The sequence below is a fragment of the Nycticebus coucang genome, chromosome 1, assembly GCF_027406575.1.
Source record: "Nycticebus coucang isolate mNycCou1 chromosome 1, mNycCou1.pri, whole genome shotgun sequence".
Classification (NCBI taxonomy): Eukaryota; Metazoa; Chordata; class Mammalia; order Primates; family Lorisidae; genus Nycticebus; species Nycticebus coucang.
Window position 1 is genome coordinate 3,204,550 of NC_069780.1, and position 19,755 is coordinate 3,224,304.

Below are 19,755 nucleotides of genomic sequence, written 5' to 3' on the forward strand. Positions count from 1 at the left end.
TTTCTCATTCTTGTGATACTTCAGAGGATGTTCTCCAAATCCTTCCAGGTAAATACAAAAGGGCAAAGTCTCCATAGTTCTTATGGCTGAATAGGACCCTATGGTATACATATCCCACAGTTTGTTAATCCATTCCTGGGTTGATGGGCTCTTGGGTTGATTCCACATCTTGGCGATTGTGAATTGAGCTGCAATAAATATGGCACAGTTGGGAGTTGGGGATTACTTTGGAGGTATTTGGCTCTGGAGGGCACCACTGTCATGAATAGATCAATGCCATCTCATGAGAGGGAGTCCTCCCCCCCACTGCAGTGGACAGCCACCACACAGCAGGCTGTCATGAAGTGGGCTGTGTCTTGTGCTCCACGTCCCCTGCCCTTCCCACTCACTTTTCAGGTTCTCCGACAGGTCGTGAGGTAGCAGGTGGCCCTGCCCTGAAGCCAGGCAGAGCCAGCATCATGCTCTTGGTCTTTACAGCCACCAAACTGTGAGTCCAATAAACCTCTTTTCTTCATTAATCACCCAGCCCCAGGTAGTCTGTTGTGGTAACATTAAACAGACTAAGACAGCTTTTCAACAATCTCAGCCTTTGGGAAATAATTGTTAAATTTTTATTTGAATTGCACTATGTGATATTTGAATATGCAAGTGACTATTTCCTGTACTCATGGAAGGAAATGTTTTGAAGTTGTAGGTATCAAATTTAAGTGTATTTTTTTTACCCTGGTATACTGGAAAACTATTTGCAGTTGGTGTATTGGAAGGTTATTGGTGATAGACTGTCACTTTCTGGCAGGCGTCCTCATGTGGATAAACATTCTCCGCACAAATGAAACTCGTCCTAACCAGTTCCTTCCTCCACCTGCCTGGGATCACCTCTAACTCCTTATCACCTCTTCCCTAATAGCTGCGAAACTCCCTTCACTGAACAACCTGATGTTCAGTCTTATGTCTTTCGATTCTCCCCACAGTTGTCAATGGCATCTTCCTGCAGTACAGGGCTAATTCTCACTCCTTTGTGATATGCCTTTGGAAGCTCTCTGGCCGTTAAAACATTCAAAGGCTCTTGAAGCCTGCCGTGGCCTGACTCGGCATCTCAGGGTTATGTCTCTGATCCAGACTGTTCTCTAAACTCCAGTCCAACAGAGATGGTCAGCCAATGCTGTGTCCTTTCTTCATATATTACTCACTCTCTGTGTCACCCTCCCATTTTTCCATCCTTCCTTTCCAAGGGCTATTCAGAAGCCACCTCCCTCAGAAAGCCTGTCTGTGTTCTTACTGCAGAAGTGATCACTTCCTTCCCTAAGCTCTGTGTTTTTCTTGTATGACAACTTAACTTGTGTTGTTATTAGTCTGTCTAATCCTTGCAGCTAGAAGATAAATTTCTCAGGAAATGATGATTGAGGTCTTACTCTCTTTAGATTCTCCTGTCATGTGCAACATACAAATATGCTGGATAATTGCCACAGGCAGAAGACACCTGTCAGGTCACTTCTGTGGAAAGTCTAATGCTGAGTGAGTAGATTTCTGTGTACTGGTTCTAGACCATTATTACATACAGAGGGAGCTGTTCTGTAAACTGAAACAACAAAGGAAAAAGACAAAGAAAGTTAAAATGTCTGTAAAATATGTGTGGTCACTGAGATTTCTGATTCTCGCATCAGACAGGACTTACCACCTGCTAGCTTGATGCTTTGGACAGATACATTTCCTATGCCTACATTTTCTCATCTGTAAAATGGGAACAATAATACTCCCTTCCTCTGGATTGGGTGTGAGTGTACACAGTGGGAAAGGGAATGTTATAAGATGAAAAGCAGGGTAACTATGGTTAGCTAAGGGCTAAATTGTTGCTGCTATTTTAATTCACCTGGAAGAATTAATGGAAGTAATAGTTATAAAAGTCTCAGCACCATACTAGGTGACAACTCCCAAAGAGGGCTTGGGGGCCTGTATTATCCCCAGTAGATGGAAGAGAGCACCAAGCCTCAGAAAAAGTTGGTTTGCTCAAGTAATAAAGCTTGAAAGTGATAAAAAAACAAATTTGGGACTCAGATATGTATAATTCCAAAACATTTTAATTTTCCTTTTTTCTACATCGTATTATTGATGTGTCGTAATGAATTTGTTTTGAACTATGTCTTCACTACTTCTTTAATAATCATCTTACTGATTATAAAAGTAACATCTTCCTGTAGAATTTTTGAGAGGTAGAGAATAGTACAAAGAAGAGAATAGAATTATGCATAATGCTTCTACCAAGAAGAAAAATAAACACTGAAAATATTTATTTTAACTAACACATCAACACTCTGTACATACGTTTTTTCCATTAATGATTATTTCCTTAAGGCAGATTTCTAACGGGCAAATTACCAGGAAGGGCATTTTTGTAACACGTTTGATATATCCCAGTAAGTTGTTTTAAAAAATATATTAAAGTATAATCCCAATTTTGTGGTCACCTATCTTAGAATATCCTTAACACATATGAATTTCTTTCTTTGCTACTTTAATAAGTAAAAGATTATTTAAATTTGTTGTTTACAAAAGTTGATTAAATTGTGTAATTAACCCCCATGTACCATCATCCAGCATTAGTAATTATCAATACTTTTTAGGCAGGTTTCTGAGTAGAAAATAAATTCCTGGAAGATTCAATTTTAGATCTTTGTTCAGCTTTTCTCTTTCAGATTTTGTTTCCTGGAACTTTGAACACTGTAACTGTATTAGAAGGATTTCAGTGAGGAATTCAGTGTTTAATTGTCAATTAAATCAGTCTCTTTTCAACTCCCTCCCTCTTAGGGAAAGTGACTGGTCATAAGGTGTTAGGCAGAATTTGGATGTATTTGTTGTGGGTCAGAGTTGTTTCTCATAGAACTGATCACTGTCCCGATTCCTGTGCAGAAGACCAAATTAAAAACAAAGTCAAATAAATAAATTTGTTGTTTTGATTGCTAGTGTCAATGAACGTTTTGTTTCTTGTTAATCTGTATTTCTTCCTCTTGTCATTCTGTGGCCATTTTTTTCCAGTAATTTTTTATCTTTTGCTTTTTATTCATTACTATGCACTTTTTGTATTTTAGGCATATCAGCTCTCAGTAACAGAATGATTTCATTCATTCATTCTGAGAGAGGGTCTTACCCTGTTGGCTGGTGTGTGTGGAGCCTTCACAGTTCACTGCAGTCTCAAATTCCTGGGCTCAAGTAATCCTGTCTGCATCTCCCAAGTAGCTAGGACTACAGATGTGCACCACCAGGCCTGGCTAAGTTTTTTTTTTTTTTTTTGTATTGTTGGGGATTCATTGCTAAGTTTTAATTTTTTTATATTCCCTAGGCTGGTCTCAAACTCCTGGCCTCAAGCCACCTTCTTGCATTGACCTCCCAGTGTTGTGAGATTACAGGTGTGAGCCAGGAAGCCTGGATCTTTTTAAAAAATAAGTTAGATATAGCCCATCTGTTCCAAAACCATCAAAAGTTTCCTCTTTATAGGAAAATCCAACTTCAATTCTCATTAACATTTACTTTTTCTGCTCTTCCCTGCCTCTTCACCTCCTCTGGCACCCCGTGCCACGTTCACACTGTCTGTCTGCTCCTCTGTCACCTGCAGGGTCTTCCCTGCCTCTTCACCTCCTCTGGCACCCCGTGCCACGTTCACACTGTCTGTCTGCTCCTCTGTCACCTGCAGGGTCTTCCCTGCCTCTTCACCTCCTCTGGCACCCCGTGCCACGTTCACACTGTCTGTCTGCTCCTCTGTCACCTGCAGGGTCTTCCCTGCCTCTTCACCTCCTCTGGCACCCCGTGCCACGTTCACACTGTCTGTCTGCTCCTCTGTCACCTGCAGGGTCTTCCCTGCCTCTTCACCTCCTCTGGCACCCCGTGCCACGTTCACACTGTCTGTCTGCTCCTCTGTCACCTGCAGGGTCTTCCCTGCCTCTTCACCTCCTCTGGCACCCCGTGCCACCGTTCACACTGTCTGTCTGCTCCTCTGTCACCTGCAGGGTCTTCCCTGCCTCTTCACCTCCTCTGGCACCCCGTGCCATGTTCACACTGTCTGTCTGCTCCTCTGTCACCTGCAGGGTCTTCCCTGCCTCTTCACCTCCTCTGGCACCCCGTGCCACGTTCACACTGTCTGTCTGCTCCTCTGTCACCTGCAGGGTCTTCCCTGCCTCTGGGTTCTGCACACGTGTCCTGTCTGCCCAGAATGTTCTCCCTGTCTCCCTTCACATGCCGGCTCCCTCTCATTCTCCAGGCTCACCGCAAACCCCATCTGAGCCTTGCTTATTTCTTCCATAGCAATTTTCATTATCCACAATTATTTTCAGGATTTGTTTATTTACTTGTCTAGTATCTATATCCCCTGCCAAAAAGCAAACCCCATAAGGGCCAGAGTTTTGTTGTGGCATAGAATGGACTCATGGTAAATATTTATTAACTAATTAACTGGTTGTAAATATTTTACAGTTTTAATTTGCAGTATAATTTTTTTATGAGTATGAGGCTTATTTTATTTTCAGATATTGAAGACAATTTAGGATATAATAACATTGGCTAATATACAAAAGCAGGTGAAATAAATGAAAGTCATCTCTTCCCCTGTTGTCACCTGGTAATGACCATTCTTGCTGTCATTTTGGGCAGGTGTGATGCTTTCTTTATAAGGTTTTGATTCTGGGGTGCACACCTCATAACCTTCCTATTCATTTTGCTTCTCAAGGACATGTTTCCATACTTGTCAAAATATTCTATTCATTTTAATGTCATTCCATTGTTTATTGACCCTCTCTGGGGCTAGAAATGTGATTTCTTATACCTTACAAAATGATGTGGTTATTTACACCTTACATAATACTGGGTGTATTTATAATCATCTTAAAACAGACTTCCCAGAGCTGCAGTTGCTTGGTGGAGTGCATGTTCATTTCTGGTGTTTCAATGTGCATTGTTAATCTTCCTCATCTTCGCTCAGTGATGTCAGAGTTTGTTACTTACTTCTGGACACTTCACATTCTGTAAAACTAGTTGTTCCTGCCAGTTGGTAAAGGGGAACTTATATCCCCACCTCTGTTTTCATTTCATTGTTACATAAGTGAGAATTAAAAGATAATCTAGGGAGGCACCTGTGGCTCAAAGAGTAGGGCGCTGGCCCCATATGCTGAGGGTGGTGGGTTCAAACCCAACCGTGGCCAAAAAAACTGCAAAAAAAGAGAAAGATAATCTATATTGAATTCTATTAATTTTCTTTTATCTTCATTTGAATTCACTTGCATTTTCTTCTTACTCAATTCCCTGTCCATCCTTTGTCTGTGTTTTCATTAGATTATTTGATTTTTGGCAGATTACAACATCCCTCCCCGCCCCCCCAGTATGTGCCTGTGTGTGTGTTTTGTGTGTGTATAAGAGCAAAGGTTAAGATACTATAGAATAGTTTTAAAAGACAATGGCAGAAAGGAGATAGACTTTATTTTTTTCTCCTAAAATGATACCTGATGTCAGTGGTCCAGTTTAGAGGAGACTTTAGTTAGAACTAGAACACAGATTTCTTCCTTACGACTGTTCTAAAGCAGAGGTCATCAAATCCAGGCAACCACCTATTTTGGTAAATAAAATTTTATTAGAATACAGCTCTGCCCATTTTTCACATATTGTCTGTGGCTATGTTTGTGCTACAATGGAAGAGCCAAATATTTGAGGCAGGAAACACAGAGCTCACAAAGCTTCAAATACTTAGTAGCTGAACCGCTCTGCAAAAGTGGCCAACACCCTGGAGAGCACTGTCCTGTCTCTGCAGCCACGGCTGTGATGGGCACATCCCAGTATCCAAAACAGGAAGGGAAGAGGCAGAGCTCTAGGGAAGCGAGCTTGTATTTAATTTAGGGATCATCTGGAAGGTACACAAGTTACCACCACTTGTATACAATTGGATGAATGCACTCACATAGCAACACCAAGCTTCAAGGCCTCCTGATAAATGTGGCTTCAGCTGTGTAGCCATATGCCTGGGCCGAATTCTGCTACTATGGAAGAAACACAATTTTTGTATGGTTAAAGAGACAATTTTTTTTTTCATTTTTGCTATCACTCTTAGTTTTGATTTTAGACATTACTTTTAGGACTGTGTACAGATATTTGCCTTCTGTGGACAGCAGAATGATAGTGACCCCACCCCCAAGACACCTTTGCCTGAATCCCTGTGGCTGGTGAATCTGTTGCTTTACTTGACGAAGGTCACATGGCAGATGTGAGTGATAATCCACAAATGGAGAGATGGTTCTGGATTTCCCAGGAGGACCCAGCATGATCACAAAGGTGCTTATGAACAGGAGAGACAGGGAAGGGGGGGGAAATCCAATCAGGGTCATGCAATGTGACAAGGGCTGAACCTCGGTCTTCGAGGCTGGAGGAAGGGGGCATAAACCAAGGTATGTGAGTGGCCTGTAGACATGGGCAAGGGAAGGAGATGGGTTTTCCCTAGAGGTCACAGCAAGAAATAGCCCTGCCGGTGACTGATTTTGGCCCCGAGAGACCTGCATTGGACAGACGAGCTGCAGGACTGTAGGAACATACACTGCCTTGTTTAGTCCACTGGGTTTGTGGAACTTGTGATCAGAAGAGAAAACCAAAGCTCTTAGTGCCTGGAAGTGAGGCACTGCTGTGGCAGACACTTCACATGTGTCCAAGTGGGTTGAAACAGCACCGGAGAGGGGTCAGAAGGATGGTTAGGACCTGATAAAATAAGCCCAGGTTGCCTTGAATTGAACAGACTGTTAGTAAAAATATTCACAATTCTACTAGTGAGGACTGAGAAAACTAGAGGAATGGCAGAGACAAACATCCCCTTAGAGCAGTGATTTTCACCTGGTACACTGAGGCACACTGGTGTGCTGTGAGAGGACGGTAGATGTGCCATGAAAAATGTTAAAGATCATTAATTAGGCGGGGTGCAGTGGCTCACACCTGTAATCCCAGCACTCTGGGTGGCTTAGGCAGGTGGACTGCCTGAGCTCACGGGTTCGAGACCAGCCTGAGCCAGAGTAAGACCTTGTCTCTAAAAAAAAAAAAAAATAGCTGGGTGCTGTGGCAGGTGCCTGTAGTCCCAGCTACTTGGGAGGCTGAGGCAGGAGAATCACTTGAGTCCAAGGGTTTGAGGTTGCTGTGAGTTGTGATGCCATGGCACTCTACCGAGGGCAACTAAATGGGACTCTGTCTCAAAAAAAGAGAAAATCATTATTTTTGAAAGAAGTTCAAAGCACAGTAAGTATGTTCATTTTTTTAACTCTTTTTGATCAACATAATTTAAGTGTGCTGTGGAAGTTTAACTATAGGTTCAAACGTGTCATGAGATAAAAGGGGTTGAAAAACACTGCCTTAGAGATGACCATCCCACAAAGACCGTCAGCAGAAATTAGATGTTGAATACACTGCTTGTTACAGGCTCAGAAGGAAATGAGGAATGGTTCTGCCATGTGGAGAGACCTTGTTTATCCAGCAGCAGATGGGACCTGTGCGTATGTAGGGATAGAACTTGTAAACAGTGAACTTTGACGTTTGGCTAAGGATATTTCTCAGCAAAGTTTTGTAGATGTGACCTGGTGGCTTATTGCTGCTCGTAGTAAAATTAAAGAGGAAAGAGAAAAATAAAGAACTGTTTTTAAAAGTGAGGGAACTTTTTTTTAGGATATGGGAAATTCTCACCTTGTCCAGGTTACAAAAGATGATAAAATTACGAGATTCACTATCACGAAATCATGTTCTATAGAAAAAACCTAGAATGTGGCAAGAACTATTTCAAAGAAAAGCAAAAGATCCAAGTGTTGGGAGCGGAAGCCTGTGACTTGTAGCTGCCCCTAGAAACAGAAGCCCAACATGGAGACAGAACAACCTCTGAGCAGGTGTGCGGAGGAGCTGCTTCCTTGTCTAAGAGAAGGGATCCCAGGCATAGGCAGAAAACCCACACTAAACACTGTGGACTGCAAGGGTCGACGAGGCTATCAGACCCCCAAAATTCTATAGGTAAGAAACAGCCTCACAAAACTTTTTAAAACCAACCGATGGTGCCTTTCACGAACAAGAAATGATGAGGAGGAGGGCTCAGCCAAGAGCCCAGTGGGTAGAGGGAGAGCTCAGAGGGCAGAGCTGAGAGCCTAGATGTCAAAACCAAAAGGTACTTAACATTATTCCTAGGGCTTCAGACCTGATGGAATTTGCCTGGCCGAATTAAAAATCAGTTGGGATTGGTGACTTTTTTCCTTCCATTTTCTGCCTTTATTAGCAGGAATGTCGGTAACTGTTATCCTTGCCTCTCCTACCGGTGTGTTTTGGGTCCAGGAAACCTACTTCTCTCCCCAAATCCCATCCTCTTAAAAATTACCCAAGGACCCCAAATAACTTTTCTTTTTCTTTTTTGCAGTTTTTGGCCGGGGCTGGGTTTGAACCCACCACCTCCAGCATATGGGGCTGGCGCCCTACCCCTTTGAGCCACAGGCGCTGCCGTTTTTGTTTTTTTTTTTAATCACTTGAATCAGGCAACCTACTTCTTTAGTTTCCCAGTTGCACAGGTGCAGAGGAATTGTGATACTCCTTGACACTAATTTATTTGGTCGTTTTGCACAGCAGCAATACAAAACTAATACACCTTGTTTTCTTTTTTATATTAATAATTAATTCTTTCCATTGAAGTGTACATTTGTAAAGGAAAGGTACAACTTTTTAATACTATTTGATCAGTTTTTCCATTTAATGATATCTCTGGTTGCTTTGCGTTCTAATTAGTTAAGAAATTCTGGTTAGAAAATGCGTCTCCCTTGGGTAACATTTCGTAAGTGCCCGCTACACCAGCCCCACCTTTTGACCGGCTGGGTTGCTCTCTGGCCTAGAGATTGTGCTATGGAACATTCCCCTTCCCTTGATCATCGCGTGTTGGGAGTGCCACGTGGATTCTACCATATTCAGAGAAAGCATATGTTCAGTTCAGCAAAACAGACATTAAACAAATAAATACATTAACAAAACACAAGAAAATCAGCTTCAATGAACTGATTGAGACAGCTGCAATCTGAAGAATGCAGGAAGCTACATGAATTTCAGAGTCTTATGTTTTTATAGTTTTTGATTATAATATGGAAAAAGGATCACCACATGCTTTTCGGTGATTAATGCCCAGCGTGGCACGGAAGCAGTGGCCTGTGGAAATTAGGACCAAAGGTATTAGAGCAGGACAGATGGGTCCAAATCCAGGATTCACTGCTTGCTACCAGCCCAGATTATGTGCCAGGCGCTTAGTCCCTCTGTGGGTCACAGCTCTTGGTGTAAAATGGGGTAAGTTAGTGTCTGTTCACAAAGCTGTTGTTAAATGAGTTATGTCATGTACAGCATCTGAAACAGTGTTCATTCTTCATGTGATCTTGTCTGCAGTTTGTCACACATGCCACACATCAGGCAGGGAAATTCAAAGTTTACAATATTAGAGAAGAAAATTAAGTGAGTGTCTTTGGCTGACCGACTAGCCTTGTGACTTGGCATAAGCTTTCACAATGGCACACAGCAAAGGAGCTGCAGAGATGCAGCAGGCAAATCCGGGTTAAAGCCAAAATGGGAAAGAAAATAAATGCCAGTGAAAGTCTCAAGTCCTGGCAGTGGGGTGAGATGGGCCAGGACCACGCCTCACTGTTGTGTGTACATCTGGGGGGTGTCATCCCTTGACTGCTTTTCTCTCTCATGCGGTGGGATTTCCCAGGCAAGGGATCTGCTTGTTTAATCTTTGTGTCTTCAGGGCTCAGCATGTTACCCTGAACCTGTAAGTGAATAATAGTTGATTTTAAGTAAATTGAATGTCAGAAAAAATATTCTTACTTGTGAACTTTTACTCTATTATCTTCAATGTCTCTTAGATAAAACATGATGGATTGTGATTGTGAGTTCCAGTAAAATAAATAAAACATTTCCCCAATATGAATTCTTGGTTTTCTGTTACATGTTTATAATAAACAAATATATTTGTATTGCTGAAGGACTCACAATGATGCTTTTCTTTTTTTTAATTTCAGTTTAATAGGAGAGTACAAATGATTAAGTTCCATAGTTTGTGTTTCTAATGGGTGAGGTTCAAGTTATAGCTGAGCCTTCACCCGTGGGGTGCTGTTTACCCCACTACTGTGCCCATTAGGGGGCAGCTCACCGACCCTCTCCCCTGCTCACCTTTCCACTTGCCTTCCTCCCCCACTTGTGTACACTTGTGTTTTTCTCTCATGTGGGTGTGTAGTTGTATTTCTATTGGTTTCATATTAGTTCTGAGTACATGGATACTTGGACTTCCATTCTTGTGATACTTCACTAAGAAGAATGTGTTTCAACTCCAACCCAAGTGCCCATCTACACACAAATGGATTGATTAACTGTGGTATATGTCCAAAATACCATTCAGCTATTAAAAAGGTGGAGACCATTTTCTTTTTTACAAACAAAGTATAATGAAAATGAGTAAAACTTTGGATAAAGGATTTTGCCAGAAATTCAATTAGTAACATTTTTATTTTATTAGTTATATAATACAGATTTCAATTTTCTAAAAAATTATTTTTAAATGCCCCAATAAAATAGTTGCTGGTTTTAAAGCTATAGCCATTAGATATCCACTATTCTGCACAACTTTTTTCCTGGAAAAGCCAAGTAGTTTTATTAAGTTTGCTGAAATAAGGAGATCAAGCCAAACCCCTTAGTAACACCACTTTCAGTACAAGCTGTGAACGGTGAGCTGTGAGCCGTGAATGGTGAGCTGTGAGTTGTGAATGGTGAGCTGTGAGCCGTGAACGGTGAGTTGTGAGTTGTGAACCGTGAGCTGTGAGTTGTGAACGGTGAGCTGTGAACGGTGAGCTGTGAGCCGTGAACGGTGAGCTGTGAGTTGTGAACCGTGAGCTGTGAGTTGTGAACGGTGAGCTGTGAGCAGTGAACGGTGAGCTGTGAGTCGTGAACGGTGAGCTGTGAGCCGTGAATGGTGAGCTGTGAACGGTGAGCTGTGAGCTGTGAACGGTGAGCCGTGAGCCGTGAATGGTGAGCCGTGAGTTGTGAACGGTGAGCCGTGAGCGGTGAGTGAGCTGTGAGCGGTGAGCTGTGAGCTGTGAGCCGTGAACGGTGAGCTGTGAGTTGTGAACCGGAGCTGTGAGCCGTGAACGGTGAGCTGTCAGTTGTGAACGGTGAGCTGTGAACAGTGAGCTGTGAGTTGTGAACGGTGAGCTGTGAGCTGTGAACGGTGAGCTGTGAGTTGTGAACAGTGAGCTGTGAGCTGTGAATAGTGAGCTGTGAATGGTGAGCTGTGAGCTGTGAGCTGTGAGCTGTGAACTGCTGATGTTCTGTAAATCTTCACAGCATCACCATGTAGTAGCCATTAACAACCACATTTGATAGAGGAGGAACTGACCTCATAAATGTAAGGTAAACTGTCCAAAATCACAAACGATGTCAGCTACAGAACCAAACTAACTCACGCCAGCAGTTAATGAGCTTACCTGAGGTAGACACTGTGCTGAGATCTTTATAGCTACTTCTCATAATCCTTCCATTTTATAAGGTATATGTTGTCATTAGCCACATTTTCAGACAGACATGGAAGCTGAAGCTTAGAAATATTAAGTATAAAAGTAGTAAGGCAATTAAAAATGATTGTCTGAAAATTCAGATTGCCTGAATTTTCATCTGGGCCCTGACAGCTAGATATCAGGTGCTAAAACTCTCAGTATCTCAGTTTTCTCAATTTGATGCAATGCCATATGTAAATAGATTAGAATTGTACCTAGAATATTATACCCAGCAAAATTATCCTTCAAACATAAAGGAAAAATAAAAACTTTCCAGAGGATAATGTAAAAGAAACTTTAATCAAGATACCTCAGTGATACAAAGTCAAGGGTGGATAAAGGTCTGTTGTAGTGACACTGAGTTCAAATCCCAGCTTTGCCACAAAGTGAAAACATAACTTGCTTTACTTCACACAAATGACTCAGCCCTTGTGGGTGTTTGTCCCTCTGGGGTGTTCATCACAACTGTGCATAATGAGTGCCTTCTTTAGTTGAATCATAAAAACAGAGTCATAGAATAGTAGAGTTTGCAGGACCTTTAGGGAACACCAGTATAGCCCCTTCAGTTTTCAAAGCACATTATTGAGTTCTAGTCAGTTCAGAAGACCATGGAACTAAGCACAATTTACTTTCCTACAGCATTTTCTGTACTAAAAGCATTTTACATTTTTTTATTTCCAAAATAGTATGAAGGCAGGCTTTTAGTTTATACAGGTAAGTCAAGGCTTAGAGGTACAGAAATAGTTACTTGTGACCTATGGAAAGGGCTAGTAAACTGTCCATGGTTTAACTTCTGCATAGACTTTAAAGATAGGAAAAGAAAAAACTTTAAGTTGTGACAGAATTCATTGTTTTATTTTATTTTAATTTTTTTATTGTTTTATTTTATATTTTATTTTTTAAGAAAGACAAAGTCTCACTGTCACCTGGGCTAGAGTGCTGTGGCTTCAGTCTCACTCAGAGTCCGAGGTTTGTGCAATCCTCCTGCCTCATCTTCTTGAGTAGCTGGGACCACTGGCTAATGTTTCCTATTTTTAGTTGAAATGTGACCAGGTCTTGATTAGGTTGTTCTCAAACTCCTTAGCACAGGGGATCCTCCTGCCTTGGCCTCCAAGAGTGCTAGAATTATAGGCATGAATCACTGTGCCTGGCCAGAATTTATTTAAGTTAAATGAAATCTTTCCAAATATTGAGGTTTATTAAATTAGAATTGAAAACAAGAAGTTTTCATCAACAGAATAAATTTTCATTGGTGTAGGATTATATTGAAGTTCTCTTTCCAAAGTTACTGAACTTTGCCATATGTTTTAAAGTAATTTGTGGGTATGTTCTAATTTAAAAAAAAAAAAAAAATGGAAAAAAGAAACAATAAAAATAAACACCAGAGGGCAGCACCTGTGGCTCACAGGAGTAGGGTGCTGGCCCCATATGCCAGAGGTGACAGGTTCAAACCCAGCTTTGGCCAAAACTGCAAAAATAAATAAATAAATAAATAATAGAAATAAACACCAGAGTGCCTTCATAGTCTCTTCAGGTGCTAAAACTCTCAATATTTCAGTTTTCTCATCTGTAAAATGGTTGTAATAATAGGATCATTTGGAAATTTGATGCAATACCATATGTATATAGATTAAAATTATACCTAGAATATTACATAGCCACAGTCTCTCGTCTTGTCTCAGTAAATAATTATATTTCTGGGAATGTAATGTTTTTTGTGTTTTTTTTTTTGAGACAGAGTTTCACATGTCACCCTCGGTAGCATCACAGCTCACAGCAACCTCAAACTCTTGGGCTTAAGCAATTCTCTTGCCTCAGCCTCCCAAATAGCTGGGACTACAGATGCCCATCACAACACCTGGCTATTTCTTTGTTGCAGTTGGCATTGTTGTTTAGCAGGGCCGGGCCAGTTCAAACCCGCCTGCCTCGGTGTATGTGGCACCCTCACCACTGAGCTACAGGCACCAAGCCACTAAAATTTTAATCCAGTCAAGTGCAACTTTAAGTTCCTTTTAAATTGAACCACTCCCCTCCCACCTCAAGTTCCCCCAAGGCAGAGAAATCTGCAGTGGGCAAGGGAAGCACGGGCAACCTCGTCCCTCCTCCGTCCCCCCTCCCCCCATTTGTCAGCTGTGACTTGTGACTCCTCCAGGCTTAGGTGTGCAGGAACCGGCATGCTGAAGATGGAGGAGAGGGAAGGAGCACACACTTCTTACCTGATGGCACTGCCACCTGGTGTTGGGTGCCTTCCTTGTGATAGGTATGCCGTCCTCGGCTAGTCAGATGGAACACAGGTGGGGGTTCCCCAGCTGATGTGAGGCCTTGCCCCTCTGGCCGCCTGTGTGATGCCCTAGTTTCTGCTCTGAGCATGCACAGCCAGTCTCCTGCACACTGAGGCCGCCCTGGTAGGAAGCATTAGTAGGCGTGATGCTGCTCAGCAGACACATGTCGAGTCAAACTGAAACAGATCACCTTCATACAAAGCGTGTGGGTATAAACTCATATTTATAGACTTAGAGGACATTTTGAAAGGAAAAAAAAAAAAAAAAAAAAACATGTCCAGGGTCCTGCCCCACTTTCTGTTCCCTTTGCCTCTCTGTCCCTCTCTTGCAAACTCAGGGCTTGCTGCCTCCTCTTTTAAGGAAATTCCTCACGGCCACTCTTTTCTAGGGGATATCAAAACTGAGTTCCATGTTTCATAGCAGAATCCCTAAATACTAAAATTGCTAAAGAATTGGAATCGTTGAGTACCCCTGCTAAGCTGGACCCTGACTGGACCGAGGGAAGACTCTGCCCACCAGCGACCTGTGGACTCACCTCTCCTCCTCACAGAATCAGTGCTCAGCCTTTATCATGCCCTGGTGACAGTTCTGCAGAAACGCCACAGAGATGAACATAGGACGTGTTTCTGTTGAGTTAGCAAATGAACAGTGTGAACCGAGGGCTCCTTTTGTACCTTTCATCTTAAATGTTTCCGTGACAAGTTTAAGAAAGAAAGTGATTCTTTTGCTTTTTTATAAGCCAGATGAGTTTATTTCAGCATCAGTTGAGACTTTGTAAATGTCATGAACAGCCTGTGTCCTTCCACAGCTCTTCAGGTAGAACCAGGCCCAGAGTGGCTACCGCACATCACACCTACGCCATTCTCCGTTTAGGAGAAAAAATTAGAATGAATTTCTATTTACAAATCTACAGATACGTGGGGTTTTTTTATTAGTCATAATTTATGAAAGATAAATAACTTTTCAGGCAATTCACAATCCTGAAAATATTAATTCTAAATCTTAACATTTTTATAATCTAACTAATTTAGTTAGCATCAAGAAATCAACACACCTGGCAAACTTTTGCTAGATCTCTGTGGACAGGATTTTGGAAACATGCAGTTTCAGCTCATCATCTGGGTTAGAATACGTGTTGATGCTGTTACAAGCAGCCCTAAAATTCCATCTATGAGGTTTGTCGTGGGTTTAGGTGATCCTGTAGGTCAGGTTTTAAATTAAAATTTGAAAAATGTTTATAAATTTTGATTGACTTTTGTGATAACATATAGAGAGTCATTGATACCATCATTATACAGTAAACTCAAGTCATTCGATGTTATAACTTTCAAAAGAATGGTACAATTTACCTTTGTAAATTTTCTCAGTATACTTTCTTGGCAACCTCCAACACTGGGTAGAGCTCCAGGGCAAACACAGCAGAGAGCCTCAGCTTTTCTTTTCTGCATTTTCTGTGAGGAATTAATTAGAAGCTTTTAATCGTCAGCTCTCAACTGAAGGTGGTTGGTGAAAGATGCCATCTGGCAGGGCTGTGTCAGGACAAAGCCAAGATCGAGGGCATTATAGAAGTCACAGGTGCCTTTCTGTATAGAATGGAAGTTGGACATTAGAGTTTTGAAACTGACATGAGTATTGAGGATGTTAAAAAATCACTTCCATTTATTTTTACTCCCAAGTGTATTAAATTGGTTATCTGCCGACACCTCTGTTTCTAAGTTAGAGAATGAAGAAAGGGGGGCTGCCTGTGGTTGTCCCGGAGGGTGTGCAGGGACAGCGGTCTCTTCTCTCTGTCCCTCCTTCATGAACCCATTGCCTGTGCAGTCCCACTGGACGTCTGCTTCAGCTGCCTCTAAGCTTCAGGCAATGCAACGCTTGGGTGTGACACAGAAATTATTTCTTTCCCCTTAATGTGGGTGCACAGCTGACACATGTTTTGTGGATCCAGGCTGATCTTCCCCTTTTCACAGCGGGCCCCCACTTTCTCTGTCTAGTCACATCCTCTCCCTCTAACCCTATTCAATCTGAATCCTTTCCCAAGAAACCCAGAACAAATGATTTCTTCACTTTGTAAACTCTTACGGTTCTTTTCGACTCTAAAATTAAAGCAGTGTAAAGGCAGGAAGCTCAAGGCAATGTTGCTCTCTAATGAGTGAGAGGGAGAGAAATTATCATGTTCTAAAATTTGCACTTGATGAATATTGATGACGAAAGTAATAAATCAGAATAACACGTTTCAAAGGCTGGGAGTGGTGACTCCCGCCTTTGTCCCGACACTCTGTGTGGCCAAGGCCAGTGAACCCCTTGAGCTCAGGAATTTAAGACCAGCCTGAGGAAGGGAGAGACCCTATTTCTACTAAAAATAGAAAAACTAGCTGGATATTGTGGCAGGTGCATGTAGTCCCTGCTGTTCCCTATTCACTTTATCTTTGTGTTTGAGTTTAAGCAGTGGGTCTCACGCTGGCTGTCCCTTAGAATCACCAGGAGAATTTTACAAAACAGTGATATTTGGCCCATCCCCATATATTCCTCCTAATTAGCCTGTAGTGGGATAGTAATAGTTTTTCACAGTTTTTAGGCGATGTAAATATACAATCAGAATTTAAAAACATTCTGAATAAGCAATAGAACACTCTACTCAAGGAAACACAGTCTCCCAGGCATAAACAAACAGAAAGCATATTTCAATCTGGCCCCCAGGGAAGAGCTAGGGACTATAATTAAGGACTGAGGCACTCTGATAAAAGTGTATGTGTCACTTTATAGCGATCTGACAGGGCCCAGTGGGCTGTGTGTCGGCACCATGAAGCAATTATCAGAAGGTGTCAAATTTCATCTAATAAATTGATGCCTGATGGGGATAAAACATTAACTATAAAAAATGAAGATATGGATGGCTTTTATAGATAGCTTTAAAGATTTTGATGACTAGATTGTGGGTTATATAAACAAACGCATGCACTGCTAGCCATGGATAAAGTGTATCTCACAAAGGACAGATTTTTTAAAGTGTGGATGAAGGTTAATTGTCTGTGACTGATTCCCTTCATGCTTCTCACTCAGAGAGGTTCCATGGAAACTCACTACAGCCAAATCCTTAAGGCCATTAATTCAGGAAGAACACTGAGATGACCTATCAGCCACTGGCCCACTGTGCTGAATAGCTTAAAATGCAAGACTTGACCTCCAATCACGTCAAAGGGTTGATGATCCTCACAAATGAGCGTGAGGTGGTAGAGCTCCACTGGGCTCAATTGGTATGATAACCAGGAACTCTTGGTTCTCTAATCATGTAGCTCAATTTTCACATAATGGAGAGAGGGCCCCTGGCTCCTGGAGTCTCATTCTTGTGTGACTCAATCCCTGTGTGCAATGTCAAACTTCCATGGGCAACAGCACCACGTACACACCTGCTATGTGCTCTCCCCCTGAACTGACCCCACACATACCTGCTACGTGCTGTCCCCCTGAGCTGACCCCATACACACCTGCTACGTGCTCTCCCCCTGAGCTGACCCCACACACACCTGCTACGTGCTCTCCCCCTGAACTGACCCCACACACACCTGCTACGTGCTCTCCCCTGAACTGACCCCATACACACCTGCTACGTGCTCTCCCCTGAACTGACCCCACACACACCTGCTACGTGCTCTCCCCCTGAACTGACCCCACACACACCTGCTACGTGCTCTCCCCCTGAACTGACCCCACACACACCTGCTACGTGCTCTCCCCCTGAACTGACCCCACACACACCTGCTACGTGCTCTCCCCTGAACTGACCCCACACACACCTGCTACGTGCTCTCCCCCTGAACTGACCCCACACACACCTGCTACGTGCTCTCCCCCTGAACTGACCCCCCACACACCTGCTACATGCTCTCCCAGTAAGCTGACCCCACACACCTACACTGTACTATCCCAGTGAACTGGCCGCACACACCTGCTACATGCTCTCCCCCTGAGCTGACTCTGCACACACCTGCTATGTGTTCTCTCAGTAAACTGGCCCCACACACCTGCTACCTGCTCTCCCACAGAGCTGGCTGTGGGCAATTTCAAACTGCCATGGGCAACAGCACCCTGCACATATCTGCTATGTGCTCTCCCACTGAGCTGACCTCACACACACCTGCTATAATGTAGGTGTAAATTTATAGAATGTGGGTAATAAACTTGAACTTTAAACCTTTACACCTGGTGGCCAACTGGTCAGTGCCTCACCAAGATGACAAGATTGGACTGACAAAATGGCAGTCAGACACAGGTTGTTTATAAGAAATAAATAAAATTACTCCTGTGCAACAACAAATAATGCATCTGGAGGTTAAAGTTCTAACGCAGCAAAGAAGAAATATTCTTGCTTCTGTTTATTTATAACCAAATGAATTTAGCAAGATAATTTTTAAGATATGATCTGAGATAACACAAAAGATTGGATTGTCAAACCAAATATTCCATGCATGGATCTGAGGCCCTCCTGATACGTTTCTCTAATAGCTCCAGGGACACGAGGACTCAGGAGGTCCAGGGGAAGCCCAGGAGGGGGCTGCAGCCACAACTGCAGTGTCCAAATGTGCCATGCCCCAGACCAACACATCTGATCTTTAAGTATGTGGGTGACCACATCCCTTACATGGAGGGGAGGATTTAGATCGTGAAAGTCTCAATTTTTTATTCAGAGAGTTACACAGCCTATAATATATTTTCCAGAGACCCATGCCCCATGAATCTAGAAATGCTGGTTTGTTAACCCTCAGCGATCCTAAGCAACCGTGCACATCTCGCTAAAGCATGCTGTAGTTAAGGGCTCTTCTCACTGGCAAAGACATTGACTTGACAGTTGTGCCGTGACTGTTGCACAACGAGACTCGACAGCCTCGGCCCGTCCCGGAGTTTCTTCTGGTGGCTTAGTTTCCCGGGTGCTGTCACCAGGTGTCACAGACTAAGTGGCTTACAACAACAGAAATGTCCCATCCCACAGCTGTCGAGCCTACAGAGCTGAAATAAAGTTGTTGGCAAGGTGGGTTCCTCGGCATGCTTTGGGGGGTGGATCTGTTCCTTGCCTCCGTCCTACTTTCTGGGGACTTCTGGAAATCCTCGGTATAACGCCGACCTGCTGTCGTCCTCATAAGGTCTCCTTTTGTGTGTCTCTGCCTCTTCCCTGGTAGGAACATCAGGTAATGGTTTTAGGTCCAAGCCTAAGCCAATACGATGTTGCCTTCATCTGCATCTCAATTACATCTGCAAAGACCCTTATTTCTATATAAGCTCACAGGTTCCAGGGACACATGAATTCTGGGGGGACCCTGTTCACCTCAGTTCACCTGGTTCTGGGGAGTAATGGAATTCAGGCTGGCCTCTGACCACTTACTTTCCAGGCCAGCCTCTTACTGTCATAACCAGCTCCTTGCCACACATTTCTCTGGTGTATTTTCATTATTTGTCCTACCATGTATAACGTATTTCAAAATATTTCCTTGAAATTGGGTTTCTTCTACAAAATGTACTAAGCCTGACACGTCCGTTCATTTCATGGTTCTTTTGATTTGGTTTTACCAGTTCAATTATTCTTTTTCCTCCATCAGCCACAGTAATTTGAATTTTTTCCCACGTATTACTGAGAGATTTTATCAAGTGCATAAGTTTTCTAAGACCAAATTTGTTCCTGTTTGTGATTGGATCTATTTCCATGGGTATTACATCAATTGGGCCTTTAAATCACCTGTCCAAGTCTTGTGTCATACTGAAAAACTGTAGTCCATATATGTCTACAAAGCTTCTGTTATGCCACAGGGCTGTGGCAGAGACATTAAAATCATGGTTGACATATCATAATCAAATAAAATTATCTTTTAATTTCTCAAATAAACAATATTTTCCACATAGGACATATT